This window comes from Bos grunniens, chromosome 14, assembly GCF_055505025.1.
Source record: "Bos grunniens cultivar Pamir isolate PY7600 chromosome 14, Bosgru_T2T1.0, whole genome shotgun sequence".
In the NCBI taxonomy this organism is placed as follows: domain Eukaryota; kingdom Metazoa; phylum Chordata; class Mammalia; order Artiodactyla; family Bovidae; genus Bos; species Bos grunniens.
Genome location: NC_141178.1, coordinates 33,361,291 through 33,375,577, shown reverse-complemented (window position 1 = coordinate 33,375,577; position 14,287 = coordinate 33,361,291).

Sequence of the window (14,287 nt, the reverse complement as noted above, 5' to 3'; positions counted from 1 at the left end):
TGACTTGTTTGATCTCCTTGCTGTCCAAGGGACTCTCAAGAGTCTTCTCTAGAACCACAGTTTGAAAGCATCATTTCTTCTTGTCATAGCTTTTCTCCAAGGAGCAAGTGTTTTTTAATTCCATGACTGCAGTCATTTTCCACAGTGCTTTTGGAGCCCAAGAAAAGAAAGCTACCTTAGAGAAGACTTTTCTTGCAGACACCAAGAATCCATAATTCTTTTTGTCATAAAAGCGAACCAACAACTTGATATATGAATGGAGAGGGAAATTGGGTCATGAGAAAAAAATAATTGAAATGTTATATTTGCAAAGTATTGTAAATGATTCAGTATGAGAGAAAAGAAAAGAAAATGGTATGAGGAGGAGACAAGAGAAGCATGAGAATGAAAAATAATGAATAATTATAAAAGTTTGCCATTAGGGAATAAAGGATTGAGCCACCTGGATGGATGGTCTGTGTTTAACCTCAAAGCCTAATTTACTGTTAGGAAATGCTACTTCAGGCATATCGTGAACTTGAAATTAAGATGCTGCATATTCCAGCCACAATAACCTTGTCGACAGGACTTGGGTAAACTGAAAGATCTTGGTAAATTGTCCTACTATCAGCATGCTAAGTTGTGTCTGACTCTTTGAAACCCCATGGAATGTAGCCTGCCAGGGTCCTCTGTCCATGGGATTCTCCAAGCAAGAATAATGGAGTGGGTTGCTATCCTCTGCTCCTGGGGATCTTTCTGACCCAGGGATTAAACCTGATTCTCTTGTGGCTCCTACATTGCAGGCAGATTCTTTACTGCTGAACCAATGGGGAAGCCCACTATTAGCAGTTCAGGCCTATAATTTGATGGAATAACTCAAATTATATACAGCCCTGGAGTAAGAGGCTCTGCTGCCAATATCCTGAAAACTGGATGCTAGGATTATTCTGTCATAGACTATCATGGTATGTTCCTCAGTCACCAATTACTATTTTTACAATAGAAAGAAATTTTACTGGACTTTGGCTTGGGTTATAAATTATCCTCAATTGACATGAAATTTTTCAGTAGAGGACAAAGAATGTACCAAATTGCCTCAGTGATATATTTCATTGTAGTGTACCTGGATGTTGCCAGTCCTAAGCAAAATGTTTGGGACTATAGTAGTTCCTGATTTCAACAGAGATGCCATGTGTAGTGACATTAATGACTCTGACCACATATGGATCCCTCTGGTGGGTAGATTATATTCTTTTTTTCTCTGCATACTGACAGAGACCAGGACTTAGTAAGTACTCCCAGGGAATTGTTGAATATATCACAGAAAACAGATTTATCTAGGATGGTATCTTAGCTCTTTTAGTTGCCTCATTATGTAAAAGCGAGACGTCATTTTATATCCAAATTGAAGAAATAGGACATATAGGTTATGCATCCCTGTGTGCTAATTTGCTTCAGTCGTGCCCGACTCTTTGCGACTCTGTGGACTGTAGGCCACCTGGCTCATCTGTCCATGGGATTCTCCAGGCAGGAGTACTGGAGTGTATTGCCATGCCCTCCTCTAGGGGATCTTCCCAACCCAGAGATGGAATCCATGTCTCTTACATCTCCTGCGTTGGCTGGAAGATTCTTTACCACTAGTGTCATCTGCGAAGCCCCATATAGGTTATAGTCATCAATGTTTCACACAGTTTTCTGTGAAGTTCACCATCTATATACATATATCAAGAGGCTGTAATGTTAAAATCCCACATGTTTATTCTATTAATAGAATATATAGAACATTCTCATTTCATCCGAATACCTTATGGGTGTAGTGGCATTGATGAAATATATATTATATTCTCTATTGTTCAAGCCAGAACAAGTGAAAATTTATGATAAGTTTGTAAAGAAGTAGTTGGAAGCCATTTAAACAATTACATTTTTGCTTCCTACTGTGTTAATTTATAATCTCAGTAGACACGGTGCCATGAATAGTCTGGGGGCTAAGTGATATTTACAAGTTTGAATTATAAGTTTACAAACTTATATTCTTTACTTATGATATCTATCATATTTTCAGGATGGGAAAATAAGTCTTTTCATAGTGCTAATTCTCATAACCAAGTTTAGTTCTCCAATATGTTGAAGAGGCTACAAAACTATCTCTATCTTAATCGCAGAGAGATTGTATGGAGCTAATATGTTGCAAAAATGGTATTTTGTGGTTATATTCATCAGCTGGAGGAAAGATTATTTGACATGGAGTCTGAGATTTGAGTTCTGGTCTTGGTCCAGATTATAAGTACTTGAGCAAACTTTGGCAGGTCACTTCTCCTAGATTTCAATTTCCTGTAGGTTAAATGAGGGTGTTAAACCCGAGAATCACTAAGGTTCTTTCCAGCTCTAATGAACTGAGGATGTATGTGATGTATCCATTTTCTCCTGTTGCATGCATTACTCTTAACTGGCTAATGTCCAGCGAAGGTCAGTGCTTTGCTAGACTCAACAGAGATTATTTTGATACATTACATTTCCTGGGAAGAACAATAGATTTCCATTAAAAAAAAAAAAAAAGACAGAAAACAAATTATTGAATGGAGACCAGTTCTGGAACAGAAGCATAATCTATTCACTGGACTTTGTGAGATATTAACAGGTTATTGAAAAACTAACTGGCCCAGCAAGTATTTTTATGTATATCCTAGATTTCAGTTATTTACTTTATGTATTTCTACCTTGGCAAACTCCAGGGTTATAGAAATCAATTCAGGAATTAATGGATAAAGATATTCTATTGATAGAAGACAAAGCAGTTTATGGTTGAATTCTCTAAGCTGCCTTCCAGAAGTTTACTCGAGTAGGAAGAATCTGATAGACAAAGATAAGAACTAAATTTGTCTTATGACATAAATAGAAATTACTGTTTTTCTTATCATCCCATCCGAGTTCTTCTCAGCCAAGTTCACTTCTTTAATTTAGACTGAACCTTTTAGATATTTTTTTAAATATTCAGTTTATTAAACTGTTAGTTTGATTTATTTTCATTATCTGTTCATAAAAAGATAATATTTCTTGCAGCCTCTATTGATATTTTTTGCATCATATATTATCCTTGAAGAACTTTAATCACTTTTTCAAAAACTACTATTAACTTAATTCAAGAAGCTCATGGGCATTTAGGAACAAAAAAATAACCTTGGACCTTAGTCAAATTATACAAAGAAGTTAAACTTCAGGGTATATGCCTTTATTGTGTTTGTTTATTTTTGTTCTTCTTTAAAACAGTGAATTGTGCCTTTCATTATACAGGAATGCGCACTATTGTGGTTTCATATATAATGTTAATTACTTATCCATATACGTGTTGTATACACCCGTGCTGAATGTTATTTGATGTACAGAATCAGAGCTGGTTGGAACTTTTAGATGAAAAGCTTAAGGCCACCCAACTTGAACCAGAAAAAAACTTCAGTAAATAGTTATCTGCTTTCACTTAGGAAATGTGCATTTGAGAATATGCATTTCAGTGAATTTTAAAAACAATTTGTTAATGCCTACTCCTTACAAAAACAAACACAAATTTTAGTGTGAAATTGTGAATTTGACTCTCACACAAACATTTCATGTAGTAAAAGAAATGACCTGTGCCTTACAAAGATGGTTCAAGTTACAATATATACTCAAACTTATTCTTTATAGAAAATCAAGCCTTCTGCTTAATTAAGAAAGTCAGGGATGAATTAATCTGCAACTTTAACTATATCCACTTCTTCAAAAATAGTAGTATGTTAATCTCTCTAATTTTAAAATAACTTATTTTTCCTATCTTTCGGCTCAGATTTTTATACGTTTTCATTTCAATAACTCTCTGCCGTTATAAAAAAACACGTGTTTTTTTCTTTTGTTACACCTCCTAGCAAAACCCATTTTTCAAAACATCTGATTGCCAGCACAGGTACCACTGAGAATATCTGAGTATTACTGGAGAAGGCCACACCAGAGAGCACATTGTTTCCTTTATAAATTTGGAACCATTGTGTTCAAATGGGATTTGAATACTGCTTGACCATTCCTTACATTTTTTTCTGGTGACATATCTAATCTGCTCTTTTCTATGGCCATTTTTAACATTTTCCATCCTCCTTAAACATCCTAAGCACTATCTCCTCCTTGTTCTCAGCCGATAATACAGCCTCCTACAGAAAATCCTTCCATTCTCCACTGCCAAACTAGATACTTGCCCACATTTGCTTTGATCATTTCCTCCTCCACTCCCAGAAAACTAATTCTTTCTCCAGGGTTGGAGCTTTGCATCCAATTACCTACTGCCTTTTCAGGAATGCACATTTCACTCTTGCTTTCTGTTTTGTATGTGTTCACCCTCTTTCTCAAGAGAATCAATCCTTCTCACTTTTAAACACGATAGAGGATCTTCAGTTTTAACAAATCAACCACAGAGGACCTCACACCTACTTTCCCATTATACCTCTCAATCACTTTTCAGCCAATCTTCTAAAAATAATTATTTTTACTTGTGTTCATGTTTTCCTCAATTTTCACTCTCACTCCCACTCACTATGATTTGGGTTTTACTCCCATCATTTCACCTGAACAACTTTGTTAAACCCATTTTTCTAAAACTGACTGCCAAAAATATCTACATAAGGAAGTATCCATTAAAATAATGAAATCCAGGAATGTGGATGACCCATAAGATAAGTGAAAACTATTCCTGTAAAACCTAGTTGGAATTCAGAGACTGGAAAAAGTGATGGAGACGGAGGGAAAAGGATGTGATGACCAGTGATGCTATTTCTCTTGACTCTGACTCAGTTCAGTTCAGTTCAGTCGCTCAGTCGTGTCCGACTCTTTGCGATCCCATGAATTGCAGCACGCCAGGCCTCCCTGTCCATCACCAACTCCCGGAGTTCACTCAGACTCACGTCCATCAAGTCAGTGATGCCATCCAGCCATCTCATCCTCTGCCGTCCCCTTCTCCTCCTGCCCCCAATCCCTCCCAGCATCAGAGTCTTTTCCAATGAGTCAACTTTTCGTGTGAGGTGGCCAAAGTACTGGAGTTTCAGCTTTAGCATCAGTCCTTCCAAAGAAATCCCAGGGCTGATCTCCTTTAGAATGGACTGGTTGGATCTCCTTGCAGTCCAAGGGACTCTCAAGAGTCTTCTCCAACACCACAATTCAAAAGCATCAATTCTTCGGTGCTCAGCTTTCTTCACAGTCCAACTCTCACATCCATACATGACCACAGGAAAAACCATAGCCTTGACTAGACGAACCTTTGTTGGCAAAGTAATGTCTCTGTTTTTGAAAATGCTATCTGCGTTGGTCATAACTTTCCTTCCAAGGAGTAAGCGTCTTTTAATTTCATGGCTGCAGTCGCCATCTGCAGTGATTTTGGAGCCCAGAAAAATAAAGTCTGACACTGTTTCCACTGTTTCCCCATCTATTTCCCATGAAGTGATGGAACCGGATGCCATGATTTTCATTTTCTGAACGTTGAGCTTTAAGCCAACTTTTTCACTCTCCTCTTTCACTTTCATCAAGAGGCTTTTTAGTTCCTCTTCACTTTCTGCCATAAGGGTGGTGTCATCTGCATATCTGAGGTTATTGATATTTCTCCCGGCAATCTTGATTCCAGCTTGTGTTTCTTCCAGTCCAGCGTTTCTCATGATGTACTCTGCATAAAAGTTAAATAAGCAGGGTGACAATATACAGCCTTGACGTACTCCTTTTCTTATTTGGAACCAGTCTGTTGGTCCATGTCCAGTTCTAACTGTTGCTTCCTGACCTGCATACAGATTTCTCAAGAGGCAGGTCAGGTGGTCTGGTATTCCCATCTCTTGAAGAATTTTCCAGTTTATTGTGATCCACATAGTCAAAGGCTTTGGCATAGTCAATAAAGCAGAGATAGATGTTTTTCTGGAACTCTCTTGCTTTTTCCATGATGCAGCAGATGTTGGCAATTTGATCTCTGGTTCCTCTGCCTTTTCTAAAACCAGCTTGAGCATCAGGAAGTTCACGGTTCATGTATTGCTGAAGCCTGGCTTGGAGAATTTTGAGCATTACTTTACTAGCGTATGAGATGAGTGCAATTGTGCAGTAGTTTGAGCATTCTTTGGCATTGCCTTTCTTTGGGATTGGAATGAAAACTGACCTTTTCCAGCCCTGTGGCCACTGCTGAGTTTTCCAAATTTGCTGGCATATTGAGTGCAGCACTTTCACAACATCATCTTTCAGGATTTGGAATAGCTCAACTGGAATTCCATCACCTCCACTAGCTTTGTTCGTAGTGATGCTTTCTAAGGCCCACTTGACTTCACATTCCAGGATGTCTGGCTCTAGGTCAGTGATCACACCATCGTGATTATCTGGGACATGAAGATCTTTTTTGTACAGTTCTTCTGTGTATTCTTGCCATCTCTTCTTAATATCTTCTGCTTCTGTTAGGGCCATACCATTTCTGTCCTTTATCGAGCCCATCTTTGCATGAAATGTTCCCTTGGTATCTGCAATATCTTGAAGAGATCTCCAGTCTTTCCCATTCTGTTGTTTTCCTCTATTTCTTTGCATTGATTGCTGAAGAAGGCTTTCTTATCTCTTCTTGCTATTCTTTGGAACTCTGCATTCAGATGCTTATATCTTTCCTTTTCTCCTTTGCTTTTTGCTTCTCTTCTTTTCACAGCTATTTATAAGGCCTCCCCAGGAAGCCATTTTGCTTTTTTGCATTTCTTTTCCATGGGGATGGTCTTGATCCCTGTCTCCTGTACAATGTCACGAACCTCATTCCATAGTTCATCAGGCACTCTACCAGATCTAGGCCCTTAAATCTATTTCTCACTTCCACTGTATAATCATAAGGGATTTGATTTAGGTCATACCTGAATGGTCTAGTGGTTTTCCCTACTTTCTTCAATTTAAGTCTGAATTTGGCAATAAGGAGTTCATGGTCTGAGCCACAGTCAGCTCCTGGTCTTGTTTTTGCTGTCTGTATAGAGCCTCTCCATCTTTGGCTGCAAAGAATATAATCAATCTGATTTTGGTGTTGACCATCTAGTGATGTCCATGTATAGAGTCTTCTCTTGTGTTGTTGGAAGAGGGTGTTTGTTATGACCAATGCATTTTCTTGGCAAACTCTATTAGTCTTTGCCCTGCTTCATTCCATATTCCAAGGCCAAATTTGCCTGTTACTCCAGGTGTTTCTTGACTTCCTACTTTTGCATTCCAGTCCCTTATAATGAAAAGGACATCTTTTTTGGATGTTAGTTCTAAAAGGTCTTGTAGATCTTCAAAGAACCGTTCAACTTCGGCTTCTTCAGCATTACTGGTTGGGGCATAGACTTGGATTACTGTGATATTGAATGGTTTGCCTTGGAAACGAACAGAGATCATTCTGGCGTTTTTGAGATTGCATCCAAGTATTGCATTTCGGACTCTTTTGTTGACCATGGTGGCTACTCCATTTCTTCTGAGGGATTCCTGCCTGCAGTAGTAGATATAATGGTCATCTGAGTTAAATTCACCCATTCCAGTCCATTTTAGTTCGCTGATTCCTAGAATTACTAGTTAAGGTAATTATCATTGGAAAACCCACAACTGTCAATGGCTTAATTTTTTGCTTGTGTAAAGCTTGATACAGGTTGGACAACTCTTTTTCACTTTTATCTTTGCCATCTGGAATAGGTCCTTTGAGGAAGTGACACATATTACTTCTGCTCACAAGGTAGTCATTGTAAAGAGCCACATGTCTTCCATTGTATCTGCTAGGAGACTGGGGATGTGGTGGAGGATGTGGTAATTTGGTGAGCACTAGTTTTCTTTGCCACAAAGACAGTGTTTAAGCAGAAAGAAAGTAGAGAAGGGAGAGAGGGGCAATTATCACCACATTTCAACAAAAAGTGCTTATAACTTGAGTGTTTCTAATTGAGATGCGCTAACCTCTTTGGCAGGAAAAAAGAACCAGAAGGGAAACATAAGAGAAAAAGAAAGGCTAGTTTGAGTGAGAAAATGTTCAAAAGGAAAAATCTGAAGTCTTGGATTGGAGCTATAGTGTAGACCTGTTCATACATTCTTGCTTCACCTCACATAGTGCTCATTGAAACATAAGCAAAAATTGGAAAGGGAGAGCACCAGAGTTATGCATGGATACCACATGTGTAAGGCTTCTCTGGTGGCTGAGTGGTAAAGAATCTGCTTGCCAAACAAGAGACTGAAGTCAATACTTGGGTTGGGAAGATCCCCTGAAAAAGGAAATGGCAATCCAGTGTTCTTGCCTGAGAAATCCATGGACAGAGGAGCCTGGCAGGCTATAATCCATGGGGTCACAAAAAGTCAGACATGCCTTAGTGACTAAACAGCAAAAACAACATATGCTTGTTTTGTCTTCTGGACCTCACTCACACTTTGTCTTTCTATACTTTTCCCTGTACTTCAAGGGCTGGAAATCTGTAATCTGTACTTCACAGGCTCCCTTGTTGGTGGATTCTGGTGAGGATCTTCCATTAAGAGGTACTGACAGGAGAGAGATGAAAAGGCAAGAGGAAAGGAGAAACCACTTATTGTTCTATTATTTCTGTTTTGGCAAGGGTTATTTTGTGGATGACTGGGCCTCTTGCAATAAAGTTGTTTGCAAGAATATTGTTTTGGGCAAATGCAGTGACTGAATTAGCTTTAGCAGTGGAATGTCTAATCGTAGCAGTAACACTAGTGTCACTCCAGTAATCTCAGTGGCAGCACACTGACGGGCTCTGCATAACCTTATTTTTTTCCATTTGCTTCTCCAGGCCTAGAGATGTAAGTGTTTTCCTCTAGTTAGGGTGTCTGTGTAGCACTGGGATCACTCATTTGCTTTTCCTGCCCTCTCAATATATTTGTATTTCTCTGGGTGGGGAAGATCCCTAGGAGAAGGAAATGGCAACCTACTCTAGTATTCTTGCCTGGAGAATTCCCTGGACAGAAGAGCCTGGTGGGCTACTGTCCATGGGGTTGCAGAGTCAGACACAACTGAAGCGACTTAGCACACTCTGTCTGAAAGACCTACATATATGGAGGTGACAGATTCTAATCCCCCTTTGGAAAATGTAGTTTAAAAATTAATAATGTACCTCATAGTTTTCTTCTGATAACATTTTTTCAATCTAGAAGGCTATTTTTAAAGAAAGTAATTGTTTTACAAAGCAGACATATTTGTAAGCAAAAAGGATAGCGGGGGCTCCAGAGAAAGAGAACCAGGACTGGCTTTCTTGACATACTGCTGCTGCTAAGTCGCGTCAGTCGTGTCCAACTCTGTGCGACCCCATAGACGGCAGCCCACCAGGCTCCGCTGTCCCTGGGATTCTCCAAGCAAGAATACTGGAGTGGGTTGCCATTTCCTTCTCCAGTGCATGAAAGTGAAAAGTGAAAGTGAAGTCGCTCAGTCGTACCCGACTCTTAGCGACCCCGTGGACTGCAGCTTATCAGGCTCCTCCGTCCATGGGATTCTCCAGGCGAGAGTACTGGAGTGGGGTGCCATCGCCTTCTCCATTCTTGGCAGAAGAGAAGCCATTTTTGACCTAAGCCATTTTGTGAACTAAGCCTGGGCACAGTGCTTATCCTTGAACTGATCTCAGTAACTATCAATCATCCATTGAAACATTCCACCTTGGCCAGGAACAATTATCACCACTTGCTTGAGTTGCCTCACAAGAGGAGGTCCTGACTGTTAAGAAACATGGTGCTGCTGAAAACTGAGAAAATTTAGGAGGGGCCAAAAGAAGGGAGGAGATACCAGCCTATGATACTGTCTTACCAACTTCCCAGAATCCTTCTTTTTCTGCCTGTGCCTCAGCTTGTGGGATCTTAGTTTCCCAACCAGATATCAAACCCATGCCCCTTGCAGTCCTGTAGTGAACGTGAGGAGTCCCTAACCACTGAAAGACCAAGGACGCTTCCCAACCTCCCAGAATCCTTTGTGTTAGAATTTGTTTTGGCTGAGAAATACACAGACCACCAGGAAGGACCCTGAGTCAAACCAAATATGGGCCAAGAGAGATGAATGGCCAGAAAGCCGAGAAACTAATACTCCTTACCATAAAACTGAAGACTGTGAGTCACGTGGCAAAGCAGTTCTCCTGCATTTCCTTCACCCAATGCTCTCTGCCTAGGCACCCTTTCCAATAAAGTCTTTTGCTTTGTCAGGTGGTGCTAGTGGTAAAGAACCCCACTGCCAATGCAGGAGACATAAGAGACATGGGTCAGGAAGATCTGGAGGAGGGCATGGCAAAGCACTTCAGTATTCTTGTCTGGAGAATCCCATGGACAGAGGAGCCAGGTGGACTATGGTCCATAGCGTTGCAAAGAGTTGGAGATGACTGAGGCAACTTACCATGCATTTTAAGAATTAAAACCCCCCTTCAGGCACGCAACCACCATATCAACTGGAATCTAAGAGATGATGATGTTGATCTTTTCTGACCCTCATGACTTCAATTGAGTAATGCCTGGACTCTATCTATTGCCCAAAGTCTCTTCATAAATATGCATGTACCCTTAGCTTAAAGGAAATGGCAACCCACTCCAGTACTCTTGCCTGGAGAATCCCATGGATGGAGGAGTCGGGTAGACTACAGTCCACGGGGTCGCAGAGAGTCGGACATGACTGAGCAACTTCCCTTTCCCTTAGTTTAAAACTTCCCTAATCTTTCTGTTCAGGGAGACACTGCTTTGGGAAAGACCCTTGGTGTTGTCGTTAGTTGCTGTTAAGTAAGAAATCCTCCCTTCTCCCACTCTTCGCCTGGGCTGTGTTTTTGTCTTGACGCTCACTGAGAGGTGAGCACAGTTTTTGTGTAACGTATTTACCTAAACCCAAGTAATAAGCATTTTTTCAACCATTCAAAAACAAAGGAATTTTTCTAAAATATAAAAAAGAATGGGGGAGGTTTCAAGACCTCCATGTAAGTAAGCTTATTTTAATTATAAAACAAGCCCATAGGGGAAAAAATATCAAAAGAAAACAAAACAATAATCATCCACACACGTTGCTTATTTGAAAGATCTTTGTACCTTGTTATGGAGAAAAAAATCGTAAGATTAAGCCAGAGAACTGGGCGCATAAAAGTAACTGCTACAGCATATTGAGTGTATCCAAATGAGCTCTAACAAAAATTTCAGCGATAGAAATTCATTTCATGTTCCAAGGTTCCTGCTGGGATGACATTCTTTGCATTTTGTTAATTTGGGTTATGTTATACGATGTTCCACTAATGAGTGGAATAAATGTATCTACATGGTTAAAACCAAACCAGGAATTTTAAAATATTTAATTATTTAGAGTAGTACATGAAAGACTGGGCAACATTTCCTTTAAAACCCACAATGTTGACTGGTTTAATACTGGATTCTAAATATTTCTTTTAGGATAAATCTAGAAAATCAGAGCAAATGCATATTTTACATGCTTAGATGGTTTTTATTTACACACACACACACACACAGACACATGCAAACACATATACACAAAATATGTATTTGTTGCATATACACAAAAAAAGAAATAAAGTTCAGTGCTTTAGTTCCTTTTGTTAATCTTTGCTCACAAGTACCAGAATGAAAATTAAAGACTTTGGGAAGCATTTAATCTATAATTTGACCTAATTTTTTAAATAATTTATGAATAGAAAAAATTTTAATTAAGTGAACATTCTTGTAGGCCAGCCAATTCATCAACACTTTTGGAAGCATAAAAATCTACTACACTAATAATCCACAGGGTGAAAGGCTTTTACATGAAAAAAAAATAGTAATGGATCCAAAGAAATTATTACAATTTGCCTTGTCAAAAAATCCATTCATTGAATTGTGTGGAATGAAGCATAATGACTTCTTCACAGGTCTAATAGTCAAAAAGTAGTGTGTTCTTTGAAATATGTGCTTACTTATTACACTAATACTCAAATACTTCACATACATTTTAACATTTTCACTTCATTTATTTTAAATGTTGATGAAGAAGTTAGTCTGAGAAAAAAGAATGAGGAACATGATTACATTTTATTAAAATACAAATCAATGTAAGTCACAAGGAATAAGAGGAATCTAGATTTTATTGATTATTTGGAACAGAGTATATAATTCTTTTGGAGAGAATTGATGCTTTCTCAAATATTTTCCTTTCTAACCGTTTTCACTGTAGATATCTGTTTGTGTGTGAATAATGTATATAAGTAGGAACACATAATTTTTAATACATACATTGGCATTTTAGCCATATACCCACCGGTATAATACCATTAAGTTTTAGGAAAAAGACTGCCTGTTGGACTGATAATTTTTTTGGGGGGGGGGGGAGCTAATTGCATTCAGGCAAATTTGTACTTGTGTCTCTATCCAATATAAAGTCTGATATATTGGAATGATTTACTTTCCTATAATTGGATAATTGAAATGTAAAACAATGTCTCCCAAATCTTGCCAATACATTTATGTGTAGCCCAAGAAAAAGGAAAAATATTTAAATATTTCAATTCAAGGGTGTAGAAACATGCTTATTTTTTGTTTAACTTAACATAATCCTAATACTATTTAGAAAATACATGGAAAATGAAAACCACAAAAAATCTGAAAATTTCTTTGAAAGTATTAAATTCCAAGATATTTTTTAAAAGACATGGTGATCAATCAAAATACATGACTTTAAGTTCACCTCCAAGTATTTATTACTCCATTAGGAGACTACAATCATCCCTTACTATCTGCAGGGGATTGGTTACAGGAACTTAGAGGATAACAAAATCCACGGATACTCTTCTGTGTGTTAGTGGCTCAGTTGTGTCTAACACTTTGTGACCCCATGGACTGTAGTCCGATAAGTTCCTCTGTCCATCTGATTCTCAAGGCAAGAATACTGGAGTGGGTTGCCATTTCCTTCACCAGGGGATCTTCCCAACCCGGGGATCTAACCTGGGTCTTTTGCATTGCAGGCAGATTCTTTACCTTCTGAGCCAGCAGATACAAGTATATGGCTCAGAAGGTAAAGAATCTGTCCTTTTATTATAAAGGACAGACACTCAAGTCCCCTATAACAAAATGGCTTGGTTATCTGCATATGACCTAGCACATCCTCCCATATACTTTGTCATCTCTGTGATGTGTGTATTAGTCACTCTCGCTCAGTTGTGCTGTATCCGACTCTTTGCAACCCCATGGACTGTAGCCCTCCAGGCTCCTTGTCCATGGAATTTTCCAGGCAAGAATACTGGAGTGGGTTGCCATTTCCTTCTCCAGGGGTTCTTCCCCATGCAGGGATTGGACCCGCATCTGCGGCTCCTACATTGGCAGATTTTTTACCACTGTGCCACCTGGGAAGCCCTAGATGACTTATAATATCGAATGCAAAGTAAATGCTGTTTAATTAGTTGCTGGTTGTGAGGTAGATTCAAGTTTTGCTTTTTGGAACTTCCTGGATTTAAAAATATATATTTTCAACCTGTAATTGGGTGAATCCATGGATGCAGAATTCACAGATACAAAAAGCCAATGGTCAAAAAAAAACAAAACAAAAAACCAACTGTCTGTCAGTCAGGATAGGGTAGACCAGGGATTGGCAAACCAGGGCCCCACAGACCAACCTTGATTCATCAGTACCAAATGTTTTTGTATATAAACTTTTATTGGAACACAGTCACAACTGTACCTTTATCTTTTTTCCCTATGGGTGCTTTTTAAATTATTAAAAAAATTTTTACAATAGCGAAAGTGAATAGCTGTAACAAAGATATTATGGCCTGCAAAGCCTAGAATATTTATATCTAGCCCTTAACGGACACAAGTGGTCACTTCTTGGTATAGGTTATGCTGTAGGAATAAATAAGTTGTTGGGTCTGAGCAAAAGAACATTTATTTCTCATTCACTTTACATGACTAACATGGGTAGGCATGTGTGCTAAGACAGGGTCTCAGGCTGACAAAAATTGCTTTTTGAGGGTCTTCCCTTCGGTCCAGTGGCTAAAACTGCTTTCAATGCAGGGAGGGTGGATTTGATCCCCAGTGGGAAGATCTAAGATTTCACAGTCCAGTTGGTGCAGCCAAAAAACAAACAACCCTATAATCCCTTATCCCTACACAAAAAATGTTGCATCTTGATACATGCTTCTAAGAGCAGGGGAATTACACTGGGGTGCTTAAAATTTCCATCTGGAAGTGGCACATCAATTCCACTTGTACTTCCTTAGCCAAAGCAAGTCAGAGAATCACGCTTATTCTCAAAAGGAATGGGAAAATAAAATCCTGTCACATATCTGGAAGGAAAACTTGAATGTTTGTGAATAGCCCT